This window comes from Petaurus breviceps, unplaced genomic scaffold (assembly GCF_028583685.1).
Source record: "Petaurus breviceps papuanus isolate PSGF00001 unplaced genomic scaffold, PetGlider_PUasm1.0 90808, whole genome shotgun sequence".
NCBI lineage: Eukaryota > Metazoa > Chordata > Mammalia > Diprotodontia > Petauridae > Petaurus > Petaurus breviceps.
Genome location: NW_027187349.1, coordinates 10,371,201 through 10,392,358, shown reverse-complemented (window position 1 = coordinate 10,392,358; position 21,158 = coordinate 10,371,201). Strand labels below are relative to the sequence as shown.

The 21,158-nt window shown below is 37.8% G+C and overlaps 1 long non-coding RNA gene across 1 annotated transcript in view; it reads left to right on the top strand.

The window, feature by feature from the left end:
* LOC138147811 (uncharacterized) overlaps positions 1 to 20,369 on the top strand; it is a 119,304-nt gene extending 98,935 nt beyond the window's left edge. Inside the window, exon 3 of the long non-coding RNA XR_011164900.1 lies at positions 19,696 to 20,369. This is a non-coding gene — a long non-coding RNA (uncharacterized lncRNA). The remainder of the gene's footprint in view (positions 1 to 19,695) is intronic.
* Positions 20,370 to 21,158: the final 789 nt, after the last annotated feature.

The window sequence follows — 21,158 nt, the reverse complement described above, 5'->3', positions numbered from 1 at the left end:
GGATTCTGGTGAAGTTGGGGTTACTATGAAGAAGTAGTGGGGAAACTGAAATGAAAAGTAAGAGTGGAATGCAGAGTTAAAGTACTTAGCTGTTTGCTGGAGAGTTTCCCAGGGAGGAAACCAGGACAGGAAAGGGCCCTTGAATCCATGACGTGGACGTATTGGTAGAAGGAATTAGTAGTGTTTAGCTTTAAGAAGAGAACACTCAGGGGCAACAGGAGAGTTGCCTTTAAGTGTCTGCAGAAGAGGCTAGTCTTTTTCTGTCTCCAGAGGGCAGAACTGGCACCAGTGGGGTAGGAGTTGCAAAGGGGTAGGGTTGTTTTAAGGAAATGTTACCTGATAGGTAGAGCTACTGAAGAAGCTTAGAGCTAGGTGGCACCATAGTGCATAGAGAGCTGGGCCTGAAGTCAGGAAGGCTCATCTCTGTGAGTTCAAATCTGGCCTCGGGCACTAGCTGTGTGACCCTGGGCAAGTCACTTAACCCTGCCTGCCTCAGTTTCCTCATCTGTAAAATGAGTTGGAGAAGGAAATGGCAAACCAATCCATTATCTTTGCCAAGAAACCCCCAAATTGGGTCATGAAGAGTCAGACACAACTAAAACTACTGTACAAGAGCTGCTCAAAAGTGGAATGAGCTAGCTTAGGAGGCAACAGAGTTCTCCATTATTGGAGGTCTTTAAGAAGTTGGAAGGATGCTTTTTATATGCATTGGACTAGACGGCTGCACATGTCCCTTTCAGCTCTAAAATTTTATGCTTCTGTAATGATGTCAATGAAGTGCTTCACCTTGAATTTGGGTTATTGACTCTGCCACTGGTCAGTCTTGAGCTTTAGGCTATTCTGTTTCTAGGGCCTGGTTATACTGTTTTTGGGTTTGTCTTCTCACCCACTGAAAAACTGTCTGTCCAGTCAGTGTAAGTAAGCTATCTGCAAAGTCAAACTTCCTATATGAAGCTGCATACATCTCCAGTCATGTCCATATTATGTATTGTTTTTCAAACTTTCTTACTCATTTGGGTGACCTACAAAGCACCCAAAAGAATTGTGTCCCAGTTTCTGGACTACTGGAAAATCCTCTTTTCTCTGTCTGTTTTTATCTCTTTTTCTTTCTCTCTGTCTCCGTGTTTCTCTCTGTTTCTGTCTCTGTTTCTCTGTCTGTCTCTCTGTCTCTGTTTCTCTGTCTGTCTCTGTCTCTCTGTCTCTTTGTTTGTCTTTCTCTCTGTCTCTGTGTTTCTCTCTGTTTCTTTCTGTCTGTCTCTGTTTCTCTGTCTGTCTCTGTCTCTTTGTCTGTCTTTCTGTCTGTCTGTCTGTCTCTCTCTCATGCCGTCTCTGGATTTGTCCCATAGAAGTCCTGACTGCTAACCCCAAGCCAGAAAAGTCTCCACCATTACTGAACTAATTCATTTACCACATCCTGTGCATCTTTAGATTCCTTTATAATGCCCTCTGTCATGCTTTGAACTAACCGTATGGTTTGTCTGTATGTCTAACTGTATGGTATGTAAGTTTGGATAAATTAAATGGGGGAAGGGCTTTGCTTTTCCATTATAAAAAGCCACTCAGTGACATCAGCAAATTGTTCACTCTCCTCTTCTGGATGGTAAGGGTACAACCTCCATGGCGCAGTGGACAAGCAGTTTGAGGAACAAAATTATAATCCTAACCAATCAATAGAGTAATCACTATATGTCTTTCTTCTTTTCTTCCTACTTTGTAAGGGATTCACATTTCAGTCTTAGGGGTGAGGTTAGGGAGCTTTGTGGAAGTTATTTGTTAGAGAACTATGCAGAGTAGTTAAAAGAAATAGGGAATATAATAAAATAAATGAAATAAAAATTTAAAAAAGAAAAAAAATAAATTTTTAACCTGGAGGAGAAAAAAAGACATAGTGGGGGAGGATCATAACTTTCTTCAAGTATTTGGAGGATTGTCATGAGGGCAAATGGATTTGACTTGTTCTAGTTGATTCCAGATAGAACTAGGAGCAATGGGTATGAGTTGCAGAGAAATTTATTAATTTACTTTAGGCTTGATGTAAGGCCCATCTTCCTAATAATTATAGATATCCAAAGGAAGGAAAAGCTTCCTTGAGAATGTTGGGTTCCATGTCACCAAAGGTCCCTTTCTTCCAAAGGTTGGATGACTACTTGTTCGGATGTTCTGGTTAAGGTCAGGATTGAACTGAATAGCAGCTGAGGTCCCTTCCTACCTGTGATTATGGGAAATAGCAGTGATTTAGGGATCTGTACACCTAAATTTAAATCCTGTCTCTGCCACTAGTTAGATAAGAATTTGGGCAAATCATTTAATCCCTTTTAGGAAATTAACCTTACTTTCTTCATATAATGTGAGGGGAAATAGCTAGGATCTTCCTTCTTAATTCTGATATTATAGGATTTTAAGAAATTAACAGGAGTTTTCTATCAAATAACCCATCTACTATTTTGAGACTATTCTCAGCACTATAAATGGTTAGATTTAAGGAATGTAATTTATTTACTTTCCACTAAGGTACTAGTGAGTATCTCCTCTCCCTCTCCCCCAAAAAAGATATATCATTTTTGGATAGAGCATCTTGTCTGGAGTCAGGAAAGCTCATCTTTTTGAGTTCAAATCAGGCCTCAGACACTTACCAGCTGTGTGACCCTGGGCCAGTCAGTTAACCCTATTTGCCTCAGTTTCCTCATCTGGAAAATGAACTGGAGAAGGAAATGGAAAACCACTCTAGCATCTTTGCCAAGAAAACCCCACAATGGGTCACAAAGAGTGGACACAACTGAATAACAATGACAACACCACCCTTGCCGTAGAGGGGTCCTAGGAGGACATCTCATTGTATAGGTGAGGAAGCTAAGGTCTGGGGAAATTAAGTGACTTGGCCTGTACAGTCCGTGAACATCAAAGGCTAGGATTTAACCCGAGGCTTTTGACCCCAGAGCCAGCACTCTTTCTACCGTACCAAGCTTATGAATAGGAATATTATTGTTTTTCTTGAAAATTGTTTCATGGCAATAGGATTGTCTATTTGCGTGTATTTATATTCTATTTGTCTTTAAACATCCTGCTGTAACAATCAATAGTTTGAGGTGGCCGTCTTATAATATAGGAATAAAAGTAGGGAAATCAAATCCCTTCATGAATTAAGTAGCTTAGGTTTACTAGAGGAAATGTTATTTCTCTTTTCCTAACCCAATTTCGACTACCCCCTCCTCAACAGACCACACTCACCACCCTTGGTTTTAACACTTCTAACTTGTTAAAAGGAAGCCTAAAATATGTTTTTTTTTCTTTAGAGTATCTCTTAAATTGTTACAGCCTATATAAATTTGTTGTCTTGTGACTCTCTTAAAGGATTCACTGTGCTTAGCAAATTTGTCAGCAATTTATTTAGATGCAATGTGACAATCTGATGAGCTATCAAAACATTCCCATCTGTTCTTGGGTGGGGGTAGAGAGAAGGGTTTGAGGTTTTGATATGCATATGGAGCCTTACTTAGCCAATTGACTCTCAGGCCCCAGTTAAGAGCTTACTGACTGGGCTATTCACCTAGTTCCTCAGTAGGTAATCTATTCCTTAAAGATTTTATGATTTTGTTAGTGATGCTTATCCTCGGGTCCCTTTGCTTCACTTGTATAGAACCCCTCTCTCCACCCAGGGCTTATTCTAAAACTTTTGTGATATATCTTTGTAGTAATATATGTGATATATCTTTCCATTTGACCTTATGGATGACCATTCATGAGTGGGCAGTAAAAGCGCTAAAAAAAATAAAAAATAAAAACCACAAGGTGTATTAATACCTTAGGGCAAAGTGATACTTTTCCTTCAATGAAATAACTCAATCAAAATTATTTGTTGAGCTCCTCTGTGGCCAACATTGTACCAGATAAATAGGAAAGACTTGTAAGATATAGACATAGATGTAATCACAGCACTGGAAGGGACCTTAGCAGTCCAATCTCTCAGTTTTATAAATAATGAAACTTACCCTTTCTCTATACCCCTACTCCCTTTCCTGAAGAAACTACAAACTTTTACACAGAGCAGGTGTCTTAATTAAATCCATCTCAAAAATAAGCTTGGACCCAGGTCATGATTAGCCTAATTGAAATTTGGCAGTAGATCCAAACAAATATACCCCTCCTTTTTCTTTGACATGTTGGTCAAATTGAATTTTCTGAGCATCTCTAGAGTTTGGAAGACCAGATAATTACATATTATCTTATGATCTTAAAATGCTTGTAGGCCTATGTCTCCCATAAGTCTTGGTAATAACTGATAACATCAGTTATTGGTAATTGGTAATGTGGTAATGTCATTCAGTCATTTTATTAAGGTTCTAAAATGTGTCTACTACATGTCAGGTGCTATGTTAGGTGTTAGATATAAAGATAAAAATGAAGCAGTCCCTGGAATATGACCATGGTATCAAGTAAATGACAAGAAAAAAACATTATTATTTCAAAAATGTAATTATTTCCAAGACAATAGACACTTCTCATCAGTACTGTGATCATCTATTGTCTTTGGGAAGATTAAACTTTGGGTTGGCCATGACTAAATTTGCCAAGTACCTCTTAATTCAGAGAAAAGCAGGTTTGTCTGTGGAAACAAGATAAGCTACTTTTATTTAAAGAATAAACTGGAGGGGTGAGGTCAGCAATTCCAGTAAGTACCATCTTACCTGCACTGGTCTAGTGTATAACATAATGCCTGGCTTATTGTATACAGTAAATGATTGTTGACTTGGTGCATAGGTAAAATGCTTAATCTCTTTATAGTTTAAAAAAATGATCTGTGTAAGAGACTGAGAACTGTCACCAACATTCCCGACAGTGGTATTGAAACTTATTACAAAAAGTAAAAACAATAAAGTACCCCAAAGTGTTTTCAAAACTCTTAGAAATATTAGGACATAAGTTCCTGCATGGGAAGATGCTCCCAGAACATTTCTTTAGGTATATGGTTGCTACATTTTTTAAAAAATGCAATTGAATTTATTATTGGATACAACACAAAATTTCCTATCAGAAGAGGCTTCTTGTTTCTACTGATGTTTTGCAGTTTTCTTTAATTTGGGGGACCATCTCACTCAGTAGTTTTGTTTTTAATAGGTGCAATGTGCCTGTTGATTACAGGATATTTTATATTGATATGTGTTCTCACTCACATACTTTGTCAATAATGGGATTTACCAAAATTCCAAGTTTCATTCTACACATTTAGGGAAATTAAGCATTTCCCAATCCTGAGAACCCACTGTCATTTAAACTAAGCAGATATTTATTATAAATGTAACAGTCCAACTACCCTTTCAGCCCAATGAGAAGAGTGGCAGCTCAGTGAGGAAGGGAGGAATCATTGAAGGAAAGGGCATTGGCTATAAGGGAGGACAGAAAGGTAACTGGAAATTCTGGCACCTGAGAAAAGCTTCATAAAATGTGACTGATATAAGTAATAGGAGATATAACCCCAAACCAACTTGTATAGATGGTCTCAATTCTATGGGCAGAAAATCTCCTGGAAAACACAAAGCCACTAATAAGAAGGCCGTGGTAGGTCAAGGCACACGTGGCTCACATGGGTATGGCCATTGGACCATTAAAATAGCTCATAGAATCTAGAGCTGGATCATCATGCCCACCTGGTAACTTCATACTTTAACTAACTACCCTTACTAAGTAGGTGCTCAGCTCAGATGATGTCAACCTGTAGTTGTGTTATAGGTTCCCTCTGAATTTCAGTGATCTGTGGTAAGGCCCAATTGGCCTCTCCTAGTGATAGCTCTGAAAGGAATTGAGAAAGGTCAGATCTAGACATAAATCTGGGGAAGTGATTTGTCTGCTTCAAAACTATCTCTTGCCTCTGCTCTATATAAGGACCTTGGGTATAGTTATATTTAAAATAGGTTAAAGTATTAAATCTCCAGAAAAGAGCTGTCATATTGACAGATACTTTTGTATGAAACACACTTTAACCCATTTCAACCCTCCAAGAGCAGAGTCTTAAGGGAATAGGGACCAAGACTAATAAATTTGTTGAGTTAAGGGTAGGAGGGAAAGAAAGTTAGTGAGCATCAGTGTGTTATCCCATCCTGAGTGGAACTCTGCAATGGGGGGGTCCCTTGGTATCCAAAAGTCAGCAAAAGGATGCCACTGGGGTGAAAGTGAGCTACTATAAACAGGGTATTGGGCTTCTTAAAGAAAGGGTAAAGTTACTTTGGTTTACTTCACAATTGTGCCTTTCTGATCCTAGATACAAATAGGACCACAGTGCAGACGAAGTGAAAAGATGCAAAAATTCAAATAGAAATAGGGAAAGAGAAGAAGTTCTCTGTAAAGGAATACTTAGGAATGGGAATAGAAGAATGGATAAGAAAGAAGTTGACTCAGGTCATAGTATTTAGAACTGGATGGAACTTCAGGGTTCATCTGGAGTGACCAGATATGCAGATGAGGAAATGCAGGTTCAGAGATGAAATGACTAGTTCAACAGGTGGTAAAGAACACAAATGGCATTTGAAACTAGGTCCTCTGACCTGAAACTTAGGACTCTTTCTTTACTATCTTGAAAAAAATAAATAGAAAGGGAAGAGGGAAAATCAAGACATTAGATGCATTAGAGAAAGGGGAATTAAAGTTACACAGGAAAGTTCAGTGTATAAAATGAGATAATATTAACCAGAAAGAAAAGAAAATCACAGAATATAAGTGGAATGCCCTTTCTGATGTTATAGGGTTTTTTAAGCTTTCTAATTTTCTCTTTGTACTAGAAGCGGTTGTAATGACCGAGGAACATCAAGTGATAAAAATTTTGAGTATCTTTTTATCTTTCACCTAGGACTTAGCAATCAGTGTTTTACTACTAAAAGTATCTCATTTTTTATGCTAAAAAGAAATGAAATTCACTTCATAAAATAGCATATTTTATGCATTACAATTATTTGCCATTTTTATTACCGAGGGAGCTTTGTTTAACACTAAGTAGAGTTATGCCTGGCTTAAGTTCAAATACCCTACTGACATCCTTTTTGGAAGTACAAATATGTGATGATGGATTACATAGAGTCTTTCCAATTCCAGAGCAAAAAGTTATTATTAATATTTGCCATTTGACTATCATTTTTATTTGCAAAGTACTTTATTGCTGGTTTTGTGTTCTTAACAGTTACTTAATAAAGAAGGGTTTGCTACACAAATTGAGAGTTTGCATGAGATTTTTTATAGCATTTGATCTCCTTAAAAGAAGTTTTTTAAAAAAAATATTTGGGTCCTTATTCTCTGTTTGCATGCAAGTTGGGCTGTCAATTGCATTGAAGTACTGTCTATTGTCAAAGCAAGGCATTTTCTTTGAAACAAGGCATTTGTTTTGTTTACTTAGAAGTAATACAACTTTGCTGCCATACCAAATCATCATTGTGCATACTCTTCCCTCCTGTGGTGCAGCTCACAACCTGTCTTCACATCTTGTGCTGTGACTCTTGGTCATAAGTAAATTCTACACAGAATTTTTCCTCAACGTGCTAGCGACCTTCCTCTCCATCTCTTGTCATTCATTATACAGATGCCTCTGCAGCACATGGGCTGCAAACATTGTATTATGTACATTTATAATTAAAATTTTTCACCAATTTAAACCATCTTTATCCTCAATGAATATGAATGAGTGAAGTTTTATTGTGAACATATTATTGGCTTAATAAAGCACAAACAAGATTTTATTGGTTTAGTGTATGCATAGGACAGGGTTGTTGTTTAGTCGTTTTTCAGTCATGTCTCTCCATGACTCTATTTGGGGTTTTCTTGGCAAAAGTACTAGAGTGGTTTGCTATTTTCTTCTCCAGCTCATTTTACAGATGAGGAAACTGCAGCAAACAGAGTTAAGTGACTTGCCCAGGGTCACACAGCTAGTAAGTGTTTGAGACCAGATTTAAACTCAGGAAGAGGAGTCTTCCTGATTTCACACCCAGTACTCTATTCACTGTACCACCTAGTTGCTAAGGATGGGGTTAGTTGATGGGAAATGGCAAGCAGAATATGGCCATAATAAAACTAAAACAAATATTTTTGCTTTCCCTGGCCATAACAATTACTGTTTTAAGACTGTAAATATCTCGAGGATGAAAGTTATTGTCTTATTTATATCTAGGTATCTTTTCCAGCACCTAATACATTAATGAGGAGTGCCTGACGAATAGTAGATGTTCATAAATGTTTGATTGATTCATGCATGTTATTGACTCTTTAAATATTCATTGAATTAAAGCTGAATCTAGGTTTGAAAGAGTACACCAACATGGAATGTGTATTATCCTTTATTTAGAGGACCCTGATAGAAAATTCATGGGGAGACATGGGCAAGAGTCAAACATATTGAGAAAATATGAATGGTTTGCCTTATGCATTGGTGGAGAGAATACGCCAAAATACAAAAGTGCTGATACATAAAAAAATAACAATATTAAACTTTTTATACTCCTGACAGTGTGTTGATCAGTATTCATGCCAATAAAATATGCTATATTTCTATGTCTAGAACATATAAAAGAACTTTAGGTGCATATTTGCTATCCATGATAGAAAACTGTTTTGAAACTATAAAACTGGTCATTATTAAATTGTTCTAATGACTTGGGGAAATTTCAGTTAAATTGTAGGGTTCAGCTGTTTTGAGTTTAGGGGCTAAGGGAATGAAAAAGGAATAATGTCATTCACATGACCCTGAGGTCCTTCCTACACCAACTTTCCATGACTATACCCCTACCACACACACCATTGGCAATATCAGCAGTTTTATGCTCCACTGGGTAAAAACGGAAAGTGAAATTGACTAGAAATTGAGCAGTCAAGATTAAAGTGAAATGAAAAGTGTAAGAAGAAGAAATCCTGATATGTACATTCACATTTATCAGTCTATTTTAGATAATCCAAATTGAGTTTCTGTGATTCCTCATGTCCTTGGGCATAGTTGAACTATTTAAATTTGCTGTAATTAAGTTGAATGTTATTTTTTAAGGTTAGTATTCCTTTAGCGATAAAGTCCTAAGTAAAAGAGGCAGTAGAACTGTTTGCAGTGATTTTTTTTTAATTGGAAGACCATATGATCCCTAATGATGTAGCACAAGGTTTAGACCTTCCAGGATTTCATTTATTGTTCAATAGTTATGGTGGGTATAACTATTATCTATAGATCATCAACTCACAGTTCATCAACTTACCACCTAGCTTGGTATATTGCATTTGGAAAATATTTAATTGAGCTATTTAGTTTTTGTCTTTTTTGTTGAAGAGAATTGAACTAAAATGGAATTCCAGAATCATAATGAGCATTTCAGAATCTTTAAAGAAACAAAGAACTCCTAGGGAGTGAGGTGGGAAGTCCAGCTGGCATAGATATAGACAGGTGCATGTTCTGCTGTCAGAGGTAGTCATGTTCTGCTGTCAGACCCAGTATCCCAGGATGATTTCCTTCAAGCATCAGCCTTTTTCATTAGCTTTGGTATTAAGTGAATAGGTACCTGAGGACCACAGGATGAGCAAAGCTGCTTAAGAAGTGGAGGGACATTCTCTTGCCCTTTTTCTAGAATTCACACATCTCTGTCTTTTTTCTGAACTTTCACAGCACTTGGAATTACTTTGTATAGTACCTTTAGCATGCAAGGAACGGTTGCCCATTCTTCATATTCCTTGCAGATGTTAAGCTCTTTCCTGCTTATAATGGTCCCTGATACAAATTGGTTCAGAATGTTTGGCATAACTTCTTATATGATACAAGGTGAATAAATGGCTCAACTGCTTCAATATGGTGAGCTGGATGGAATGGGTTAGCATCAAATATGTTGAACTGAAAAATACTTTAATGTTACATCGGCAACATGGATTCAGGATGTCTCAAGAGTCCATTCATTCATTCAGTCAGTCAGTCAAGTAGTATTTTTTAGCTCTTACTAAGTGTTAGCCATTGTGCTAAGCTTTAGTGATTACAAAGAAAGGCAACAATAGTCCCCTCCCTTAAGGAACTCACACTCAGACTGGGGATACAACATGCAAAAAGCACAAAAGCAACAACCTATGTCCATAGAGGATAGTGTAAATGGAACAGGTGTAAGGGACAGCCAGTTACAAGTACACAATGTCAAGCGATGTAGTCTTCTGTGTGAGGAAGAACAAGGAGGTTAGTGTGGCTGGATCATAAAGTACATGGAGAGGAGTAAAGAGTAGAGCACTAGTGAGATTGGAAGACGTTTTAATATGTTTTATGGGCCAGTCAGAGGGTTTCATATTTGATACTAGAGGTAACAGGGAGAGAATGGAACTTATTGAGTAGGGAGATGATATGGTTAGACCCTGTACATCAGGAAAATCACTTTGGTAGATGAGTAGAGAATGGATTGGGAAAAAAATCACTCAAATTAGCCATTTGTTATCTTGAGGCAAAAGAAAAAAAAACACCCCTAAGTTCTTGGTTGAATGACTTTTTCACCTTTGATATTGATGCCCTGGCATCATGCAAACCCAGCTACAGAAGCAGAGGTTCAAATTGTGGACTAGATTGAAGCAAGAACAGCAAATTATAGATGATTGGGTTTCTACAAGATCCAATTAGAACAGCCGCAGTACACATTCAAGAAGCATGCTTTGACTTATTATAATTTGGAAGGCACACTACAGTTTAGTTGAGGCAAGTATGTGGTGCGGTGGATAGAGTGCCAAGCCGAAAGTTTCATCTTTCTTAGTACAAACCTGGTGTCATACACTTACTAGCTGTGTGACCCTGGGCAAGTCGCTTAACCCTGTTTGCCTCAGTTTCCTCATCTATGAAATGATCTGAAGAAGAAATTGGCCATTCCAGTATCTTTGCCAAGAAACTCCAAATGGAGTCACAAAAGTTGGACATGAATGAAACCACTGAACAAGTTTAGCTACTAATCACTCTTGTCTTGAATATCTTCCCATCTTTTATGCCGTCAACCCCCATAATCCAAGGAAATATTATCATTTGGATCGTCTTCTAAGATATAAAAATAGTTATAAAAAGACTAGGAATTATTGGGAAACAATGCGGACACTGGGAAGATCAGCCTGATTTCCCCTAAACTTTGGGTTACAGAAGGAAAAAAAGTCTCTCTCTAGGTTTCTATCAGGGCTTCTTTCTGTAAATACATCAAATTCTTTCCTAAAGAACAAAGCTGAAAAAAATTTATATAGAGAAAACTGATATCTAGAAAATATAGTGGATAGAGAGCTGGCTTGAGTTTAGAAAGACCTGGGCTCAAATATAGCATTTGATACATACTGGATTTAAGTCCTTGGACAAATTACTTTCCTTCCCTTGATGCTTAGGTAACTCTTTAAGGCTATCAGATACAGAAAAGGTGCAATCCTGAACTGATACAGAGAGTTCTTCACTGGAAGTTCCTATACCATGGAAAATCACTAGTTCTTATCCCCATCCCATAGAGAAGAAGCAAGATAGAACTGATAAGATAAGGGTGGTTGGTTAGATAAGGATGTTAAGTAAGGATGATTGGCATATTCCAACTTGGCTATTGATGCTTTGGGGTATCTTTGGTATGATAAATTACCTGAGTTGCTCGATGTGCAAGATGGGATGTTACCCAAATCAGGCTTTGATTTCTGCCAGTTGTTAACAACGTGACTGCTCTGGTAATTGGTTTTTCTCCTTTGTAAAATGGGAGGTTAGGATTAGATCAGAACTTCTTACCTTGTTTTGTGCCATGGAACCCTTTAGAAATCAGGAAAACTTATGGATCCCTTTTCAAATACATAAAATAAAATCAATTTGGAACTCTGTCCTAAAAGTTACTAAATTGTGCATATTCTCTGACCCTGTGATACCGTTACTAGGCCTGGATCTCAAAGACCTTAGAGAGGAAAAGGATCTATATTTATAAAAGTATTTATAGCAACTCTTTTTTTTATATTAGCATAGAACTGGAAATTAAGGAGACGTCTTATTGATTAGAGAATAGCTAAACACATTATAGTATATGAATGTATTAAACCACTATTGTGGCCATATGAAATGATGACGGGGATGATTCCAGTATGGGAAGACATATGAACTGATGTCTAGTGAAGTGGGTATATCAAGGAGAACAGTTTATACAACAACAACTCTGAAAAACCAAATAACTTTGAAAAACTGAAGAACGGGGATGAGCATAATGGCCATTCTAGCTTATAGAAATGGTTAGGTATGTTTGCCTACTAGCTTTTATAGAATAACTTGCCAAAAGAACCAATGAGAAATTAGAGTATGAGGAGATTAAAAAAGAAGATGGAAGTTAACAAAAAAATCCAAAATATTGCTGAGTAATCTCACTTCATGAGCCTAGTGAGCTGCTCTTTTTATAAAAGAAATATTGAAGTGTTTTCTTTATCAGAGTCTTCCTATCAAACCCTGGTCACCATTGTTAGGGGGAGAGTAGGCAGTATGGTATAATGGTAGGAATAATTGGATCTAGTGTGAAGGAACATGGGTTCAGATCCAGGCTTTGACACTTACCTGTCACCTGTGTGACTTTGTGAAAGCCATTTAATCTCTCTGGAATTCAACTTCTCCATCCATAAAACTTTAGAATGGGTTAGATTAAAAAAACCTCAAAAGTTTCTTCCACTCTGCAAATCCTAAAATCAATAACAAAAGCAAAAGTGAATCAAACAACCCTCTAAAGTTCTAAAGATAGGTAAAGTAACTGGCAAAGCTGTGCAGTTGGCTACTTCTCAACACTGAGATGCTCCAAGTAGAGTTGAACTTTTGTCTATAGTGGGATATCATGTGATTATTGGACTAATATTGGCTACAGGCTAGATATTTGAAACATGGTGACCAAAAGTAAAAATTGCTTTATTGTTTAGTGGTGTTGGCTATTTATTTGTTTAATACAGAACCACTTGACATCATTAGCAAACTTGAGTTCTGGCAGCTACTTACCCTAAATTGTGTATTACAAGTAAGTGACATGGGTAGGTGGTCAGGGTAAATGGTATCCTTCTTCTTACCTATTTCCTACCACCAAAGGAATATGTATCATGGCCATGTGGAGTTCAAAATGTTCTATACAGCCAATGAGAGACCTACTAGGTCATGTCAGAATATACTTGTGGACATTTTTTAGTACTTTTGACTGATTTAAAAACATCACAAAGAGCCATCCTGGAATCATGACATTATGGGAGGGTCCTTAGAGACTTACAGATAGTCTGGGCACAAGCTTCTTCCTTAGTCATGTCTTTCATTATTCACCTTCATAAACTCTATCCCCAAACATGTTGGATTAGGTGACACAGTAGATAGAGTGCTATGCCTGGAGTTAAAATCTGACCTTGGACACTTAGTAGCTGTATGACCCTGGGCAAGTCATTTAACCTCTGTCAGTCTCAGTTTCCTCAACTATAAAATGGGAATCATCATAATAACACCAAGCATCCAGGATCAAATGAGGTAATACTTGTAAAGCACTTAACATAGTGCCAGGGACATAATAGGTACTTAATATATGCTTGTTTCATTCCCCATCCCTTTAGGAACAGGCCCCTCATGTTACGATATCATATGCCGAAAATGTCGTTTTCCCTACATCTCCACCTGCTGAAAAATGTATCCATCCTTCACGGCCCAGTTTTAATGCTTCATCCTCAATTTTTCCTTTTTTCATCCCTTCAAAAGAGTTGCAATGACACCATCTTCCTATTAATTCTTACAACACTTCAATATCGATGTTCTCATTTCATTTCTGTTTATGTGGAAGGTCTTTGAATTTTCTTTTTCCTGAAATCTTTGGTAGTTTCAGTCTCTCTGCTCCCTCATCTATTTTATACTCTTGCTCAGTTTCTCATTCTCTCCCCTTGGGTGGTGGTTTCCTTGGGGAATGGGTCTCAGAGTGTCTCAGTCTTGTTCTTCCCTGGGCATTCATGATTCAGCAGCCTGGGTCTTTGCCCCAAGTGACTTTTGAGTGGACAGAACTGGATCCATCTAGATAATGAGGCCTTTCCCTTTCATTTAGTGCTTCCCCTCCATACATGCTAAGCTGTCCCATGATACAAAACCTGTATTTCTAGGTTCTTTGGGGACCACAGGAACTTCAGAGCTTTGCAGTGTAGGTGGTATGGAGTTGTTGCATCCCTCAGCATGCTTTTGCACCTGAAATGCCATAACTGGCTATAGCGGAACAAGCTTCCGTATCCTGGAGTCAGTATCTCCATAGTACTAGAAAGAGCGGGGGCTGGACCATATTGTTGGGTTTTGTTATAAGCCCAAGTGTTCAGTTGTTGGGTCAGCTAGTGTAGCCTTGCTGCTAGTAGTATGGGAGGTAGGGGAGGGATAGTGAGTGCTCTCAGAGTAGGCATTGGTTCATGTTTTTTTTAACTTTTGGGGGTTCTGGGTGTCCTAGATTATGAAAACAATCACAGTCTGGAATTTGAAAAAAAAACCGTAGAGATCATCCAGACTGTTCTCATATCCTGTAAAGTAATCACTGCTAAAAAAAATCTGAGATTTAGATCCTGTTTCTTCTGGAACACTTACAGGAATGGGGATAAAGCAGTCTATTCTGCTTTTAAAATAATTAATTCAATTCATTTCAATTTAACAAAAAATATTAAGGACTCATTTTGAAAAAAAAAAACAAAACTCTGTTAGTCATTGTTGATATAAAGATAGATAAAGCACAACTTCTGCTCTCAAGATTATCATAGGCTATTATCGGGGAAGATATGTACATATATAACTATGGTGCAAGGGAGAGGGAGAAAAAAGCAAAAGAGAAATCCAGGTAAGAATCTATGAAAGATTTGAGGAGAGGTTAAAGATCACTTCCATTGGAGTGGTGTGAAGTCAGACAGGCTTCATGGAAGAAGAGGGACCTGAATTGGACCTTAAAGGAGACATCAGCTAAGGTTGAAAAGTCCTTTCTCTTTCCCTACTCTAGATGGGGACTATCTACCCATCTACCCATTGGTCCTACTTCTGCCACCAGAACAACACATATCAATTACGCTCCAATTTCTACATGACCTTTCTTCAAGTAGCTAAAAACAGCCACCACGTCTTCCCTACCTCTCCTAGTCTTTGTTGTTTTCCAGGGAAAATATCTTCCGTGTTTTCAATAATTGGTCAACAAGCTTTCCCTATCCTGGATTTCCTCCTGTGGAATCTCTAATTTATTTCTTTTGAAATGTAGTATGACAAGATGAACTTAGTCTTCCACATGTGGCTTGAGCAGTTTAGACTACAATGGGACTCTAACTCTTATAATATGGAAACTATATTCTACTAATACTGTAGATATTCCCCATAATCATGCTTTATCTTCCCATGCAGATCTCTGGATTAGGCCTGTGTTGAGTGGATGCCAGTAGGATATCAAAGCAATGTGGGGAACTGAGCTACAAAGAGATGAAAAAGTTCCCCAAGAAGGCACTGAAATATGATGTCCAACAATGTATCTGGCTGGGGATTTCTGAGGAATGTTGACTCTAGACAGATCATGCTGATAGGAAGCAGTAGGGAGAGTTAACTGGCTGCCTTTGAATAAAGACAGGGCAGATGGGGGCACCAGGTCCTGGAAAGGGATTTGCAGCTACAAAACAAAAGCCAGTTTACAATTATGGGAGTTATGGAAAAGACCATTAATTCCTCCTTAATCTCTCTACCCACACCTATCAAATAGACTGATCTTATTGCTGGTTGGGATTAAGGATGAGAGCAGCTTAGTTTAAGTCAGCTCCAGACATATACATGTGTGTATGTATACACACATACACATATATATATATGTATGTATACACACATATATACACATATATGTATACATCTTTTAATGAATGGTGACGAATTATTGATGTCTCCTGTTGCACTATTCACTATTGTTCACCAAACAAGTTGACAAAATCCAACGTGTAACCAATGTACCCTGCTTGCCACCTCTCTACCACCAGTTCTGGGCCACCATATAGATAGCAATCATTTCTGATATCTAATGGGCAATGTCTATCATTGAGACCATGTTACCCTCTAGTGATGCTATTTTTACTCTTTTTTTTTTTTTAAAGCAATTGGGGTTAAGTAACTTGCTCAAGGTTACATGGCCAGTTATTTCTGGGTGTGGTGCTGAGTATCCGAGCCCAGATTTGATCCCCAGGTCATCCCAACACCGTAGTCGGTGCTCTTACTCGCTGAGCCACCTGGCCGCCCCTAAGCAATTGGGGTTAAGTAACTTGCTCAAGGTTACACGGCCAGGTGTTTCTGGGTGGGTGCTAAGTGTCTGAGCCTGGGATTATTTTTACTCTTAATAATCCCCTTCCCTACACACATGTTTTGGGGATAGGGATGTGGAGGGAGGATTATCCTGTCATGTTGCTTCAGCACAGGTAAATCCTGGCATTATTGCAGCTTTGGTTGTAACTTGCTCTGCTAGGGACATCAAGATTATAAGTACCAAAATTTTCTTTCAAAAAGGGTTGATGGTGATTAGAAGGGTCCACCAGGAAAGACACTGGTAGTCATGTGAATAATCATGATTATATTTCATTGGACATACTGTCACCTTAAACTGAGAAGGTAGAGGCATCATACCTACAACAGGTATTAATTGCAAAGTAGGTGCCATACACTAAGTCAGCAAGATCTGGGTTTGAACTGGCATTTACTAACAATGTGACTTAATTAATTAGCCCATATGTGCCTCTTGTAACTCCTTCAATAGGTTACCATCTACCTTGATGGAGGGCATTCCTATAGGCAAAATTCCCCGTGCAGAAGAAATTATACATGCTTAAATATATCATACATCAGAAATAAGAGAGGGAAAAATTCTTACCAAGTAGCCACAAATTACACATACATACTGCCTTGCTATACCTGTTTTCTTGCTCTAAGTTTTATCTTATGAAAATGAAGAGAAAGAAAAATGATAATTCAAATATACCATTTCCAGCACTTCAAATTGTATCAGTAAAGTTAACGCAACAGGGATCCTCCTTAGTGCATGTCATAAAACTATACATCGATTTATTTTTAAATGCCGTGAAAGGCATAGGACAAATTTTTTATCCCCTGCTGCTCCGTAAGAGAAAAAAAAAGCAGCAGACGTAGTAAAAATGAGAAATTTCTATGTAAGCCAATAGGCAAAAAGTATCTTAATTAGTTATCAAGTGCTTAAGATGTTACCTTGAATTTTTAGTCACAACTCATAATGTTTTTCTGAAGTCAAGACACTATTGAAAAAGGTACTCCACCAAGAGGGAAGTTAATTTTCTCCTCAAAATTGCAAAGGCAAGGGGCAGCTAGGTGGTGCTTGAATAGATCCACCAGCCCTGGAGTCAGGAGGATCTGAGTTCAAATCCAGTCTCAGACACTTAACCCTAATTGCTCTGTCTTTCCCCCTACAAAAAGGCAAAAAAAAAAAAAAAAATTACAAAAGCAACCATGGTCAAAAGGGGGAGCATGTGAGTAAATTTGACAGTTGTATCCTAGAGTAATTGCCACATTTTAGTCTCTTTTGCAGTGTCCACATACATAGATCAGCTCAGTTGTCCCTCCCTTAATCTAACCATTCAAATAGCTAATTTTTCACATGTACCTGTGTTTATGATAAAAAGAACCTAACATCAACGTACTATGATTCTTTTTCTTTCCCTTTTCTTTTAAAAGTTCTTATACTTTTTTCTTAGAGTGCCCTGATATCAACATTTTGGCTTCAAATTATTCTGATTCCTCCAGAAGCCAGAGGGAAGTTCTCCCTGGGAATGGCAGCTACCCACTGCTAAATGTGGGAGCCCAGGAGTGGATGACTTTCTACCTGACTCAAGGAAAAACCATGCTTCCCTGAAGAGAATGTGAGGCCAGCTAAGTGGTACGGCAGATAAAGTGCCAGACTTGGAGTCAGGAAGAACTGAGTTAAAATTTGATTTCAGATACTTTCTGTCTGTGTGACCCTGAGTAAGTCACATAACCCTGTTGCCTCAGTTTCCTCTTCTATAAAATGAGCTGGAGAAGGAAATGGAGAATCACTCCAGTATCTTGGCCAAGAAAACCCTAAATGGGGTCATAACTGAAATGACTGAAGAATAATAGGTAATATGACTGCCTCGTGTAATGAGGCTTCAGGTTAGGCCATCTGGAGGACCAGGGATTTAGCATCCAAGTTGAAAACCAGCAGCTCTAGACTGAATATTTGTTTATTGAAAATGAAGGATTCCTGACAGGTAGCCCTGGTTTCTTCTTCATTGAGTTATCCTAGGATGTGCTGCCATCTAGTGGGAGGAAAAGAGACGTGTGTCTTCATTTCTTCACTGATCTAACAAACACAATCATTGTGGAGTGTCAGTGTGGAATTCTCTAGTGGCTGTTTCTGTTTCTCAGAAGACACTGGGGAGTCAAAGAGGAAGGTTTTGGGGGTTCATATAATAAGATCATAGGTCTAGAATTGATCATCTAGTTTAAAGTGTGTCGTTTTACAGATGAGAAAATTAAGGCTAGAGGAGTTTTTTTTAACCATCAAAAAGTTCTTAAAATTTAGAAAATTTTTAAGAAGACTCTTCCTTCTACATTTCTTCTCCCAGACCATAGGCAGCAACCCTACTAATGCTGGAGAAGATAGAACCACCTGTTCTGTAGAATTTAGATATCTTACTGATTGCCACATAGTTTTGAGTGAGAAACCCTGATCCAGACCAATTGTTCTCCACGGGAAGGAAACCTGATACATTAAATAAATCTGTGGTAGAACTGTTGACGAAAACCCTATTAAATGACCTCTTAGAATGCCTACTAGTATTACCTTAGTTAAAAAACCATTTATTAATTACCCACATTAATTCAAAAATAATTTATTATTTTTATAAATTATACGTAAACTAATAAATAAATCTAAATTATAACCCATTATCTACTAGGGCACCGTGCTCAGCACTGGGGAGCATAGTATTTCCTCCTGTCAAAGACCTTACATTGTGCTTTTTATTTTTTGTTTGATAAATAGAAATGCTCTTTCTCTTCCTCTCTTTCTCTTTCTCAGTGTTCATCCAATCTGAACAATTCTTAATTACTCATATACATGTGAGCTATTGTTCCTTAGGAAGAGTTGTTGGGTTTTTTTAAGAGACCTAGGACACCCAAATAATATGCTAAACTCGTTCCTAAATTAAGGAAATTCAAAAGTAAGCAAAATAATTATTCATAAGATGCTAAATGCTGGTTGTACCTACCATATTAATTTTAGGTCAAAGAGATGATTTGAAAGTTGCATTACTTATGTGTTTTGTGTACTTTATGGTACATGAAAACTCCTTGAACTATCCTCAATGTGTGTGATAAATTTACATCAATTTTATAGGACCCTGCATAATTTTATCATTTTAAATTACTCTGACTTAAATTACTCTGTCTTTGCTTTTATGAAAGGTTGTTGAGCATAACCATGGTTTTTTTAAGCAGTTGGGGTTAAGTAACTTGCCCAAGGTTACACAACCAGTTATTTTGTGTGGGTGTTAAGTATCTGAGGCCAGAGCCGATCTTGGGTCCTCCCGACTCTGAGGCTGGCACTCTTACTCACTGTGCCACCTGGCTGCCCTTAACCATGATGTTTTGATGCTTATAACCTGGTCAGAAATAAAGCTCCCAATTACTCCTATGGGGGAACATTTTTATGAGGTGGTTTCTTTTTTTAGGAATGATTATGGGTGAAAAATGAAGACTGTCTGTGTGACCACAAGAAGACAGTTGACAGGTAGGGCTGGCTGCTGTGTTTGAAATGTAAGACTTTTGAAAGACATACTTATGAAAAGAATATACCTTTTACTTACTAAGCACCTATAATCAAAGCGACTCCTTACTTGAGCAATTAGTCTTGTGAATAGAAGTTGAACCAGAATGATGACTCACCATTTTTTTTAATCGTTCTACTCAGTTATTTTTTTGTAAAGCATTAGGATACTTTGGAAATTGAAGCTTTTTTGAATATTAAAACGTGGCTGGCATAAGTATAAAGTGCTGTTATTACAAATATTATCCATTATTTAGATCAAGATTCTAACTTCCAAATGACCAAAAGTCATTTTAATTTAGTCATTTTTCAGTCCTGTTCAAATCTTCGTGACCACGTTTGGGGTTTTCTTTCCTTGACAAAGCTAATGGAGTGGTTTCCCATTTCCTTCTCCAGCTCATTTTACAAGTGAGGAAACTGAGGCAAATAGGGTTAAGTGATTTGCCCAGGGTCACTCAGTTAGTACATTTCTAAGGCTGGATTCGGATTTAGATTTTCCTAACTCCAGGTCTGGCATTCTGCCCACTGTGCCACCTAGCTCCCTTATAATAATAATATATTTAAAGCTGAAAGGAACATCATAGGTCATCATCTAACCCAAACACCTCATTTCGTAGTAAAATAAACAGAGGGATAGAGAGAGAGGGAGAGATCATAGAAAGAAAGAAAGAATTAAAGGATGGAAGGAAGGAAGGAAGGAAGGAATAGAGGAAGGAAGGGAGGGAGGGAAGAGGGGAGGAAGGAAAGGATGGACGAAAGGAGGGAGGGTAAAAGGGAAGGAGGGAGGAAAGGAGAAGAGAAGGAAGGAAGGAAGGAAAGAAAAGTATTTATTTAGTGCTTTCTGTGTGCCAGGCACTGTGCTAAACACTGATATTAAAAATACAAGAAAAAAAGAGTCTCAAGCCTCAAGGAACTTCCATTTTAAGAGAGGAAGACTATCCAAGGAACTTGTTTTTCTAATGGGGGAAGCAGAGGTCCAGAGAGTTTAAATGACTAATCTAATGTCACACAGGTTAGTAAGGAGCTGAACCAAGATTCTATGACTCTAAATAAAGCTTTTTTCCCTCCCAGTTTCTTGAGATCAGCAGGGAAGAACAGCTTTCATTGCAAGAAGTATTCACCCAGGATTTTAGCTCCCATTTCTAAAATGTTTAGATATTATTAATGATTGAAGTCTCTCAATATTGGGTTTGACATATGAAACACATAAATAACAGGACCAATAATAAGGGCAGTTATATGTTGTATCTATATAAGAGTATTGAATATTTGCTCAGATCATTTGCATTTTATCTGAAATTCACATCTGGAAAGAAGTTCTGAAAATGATAGAAGAAAAATTACTGGACTACATATGAAGAGACCATT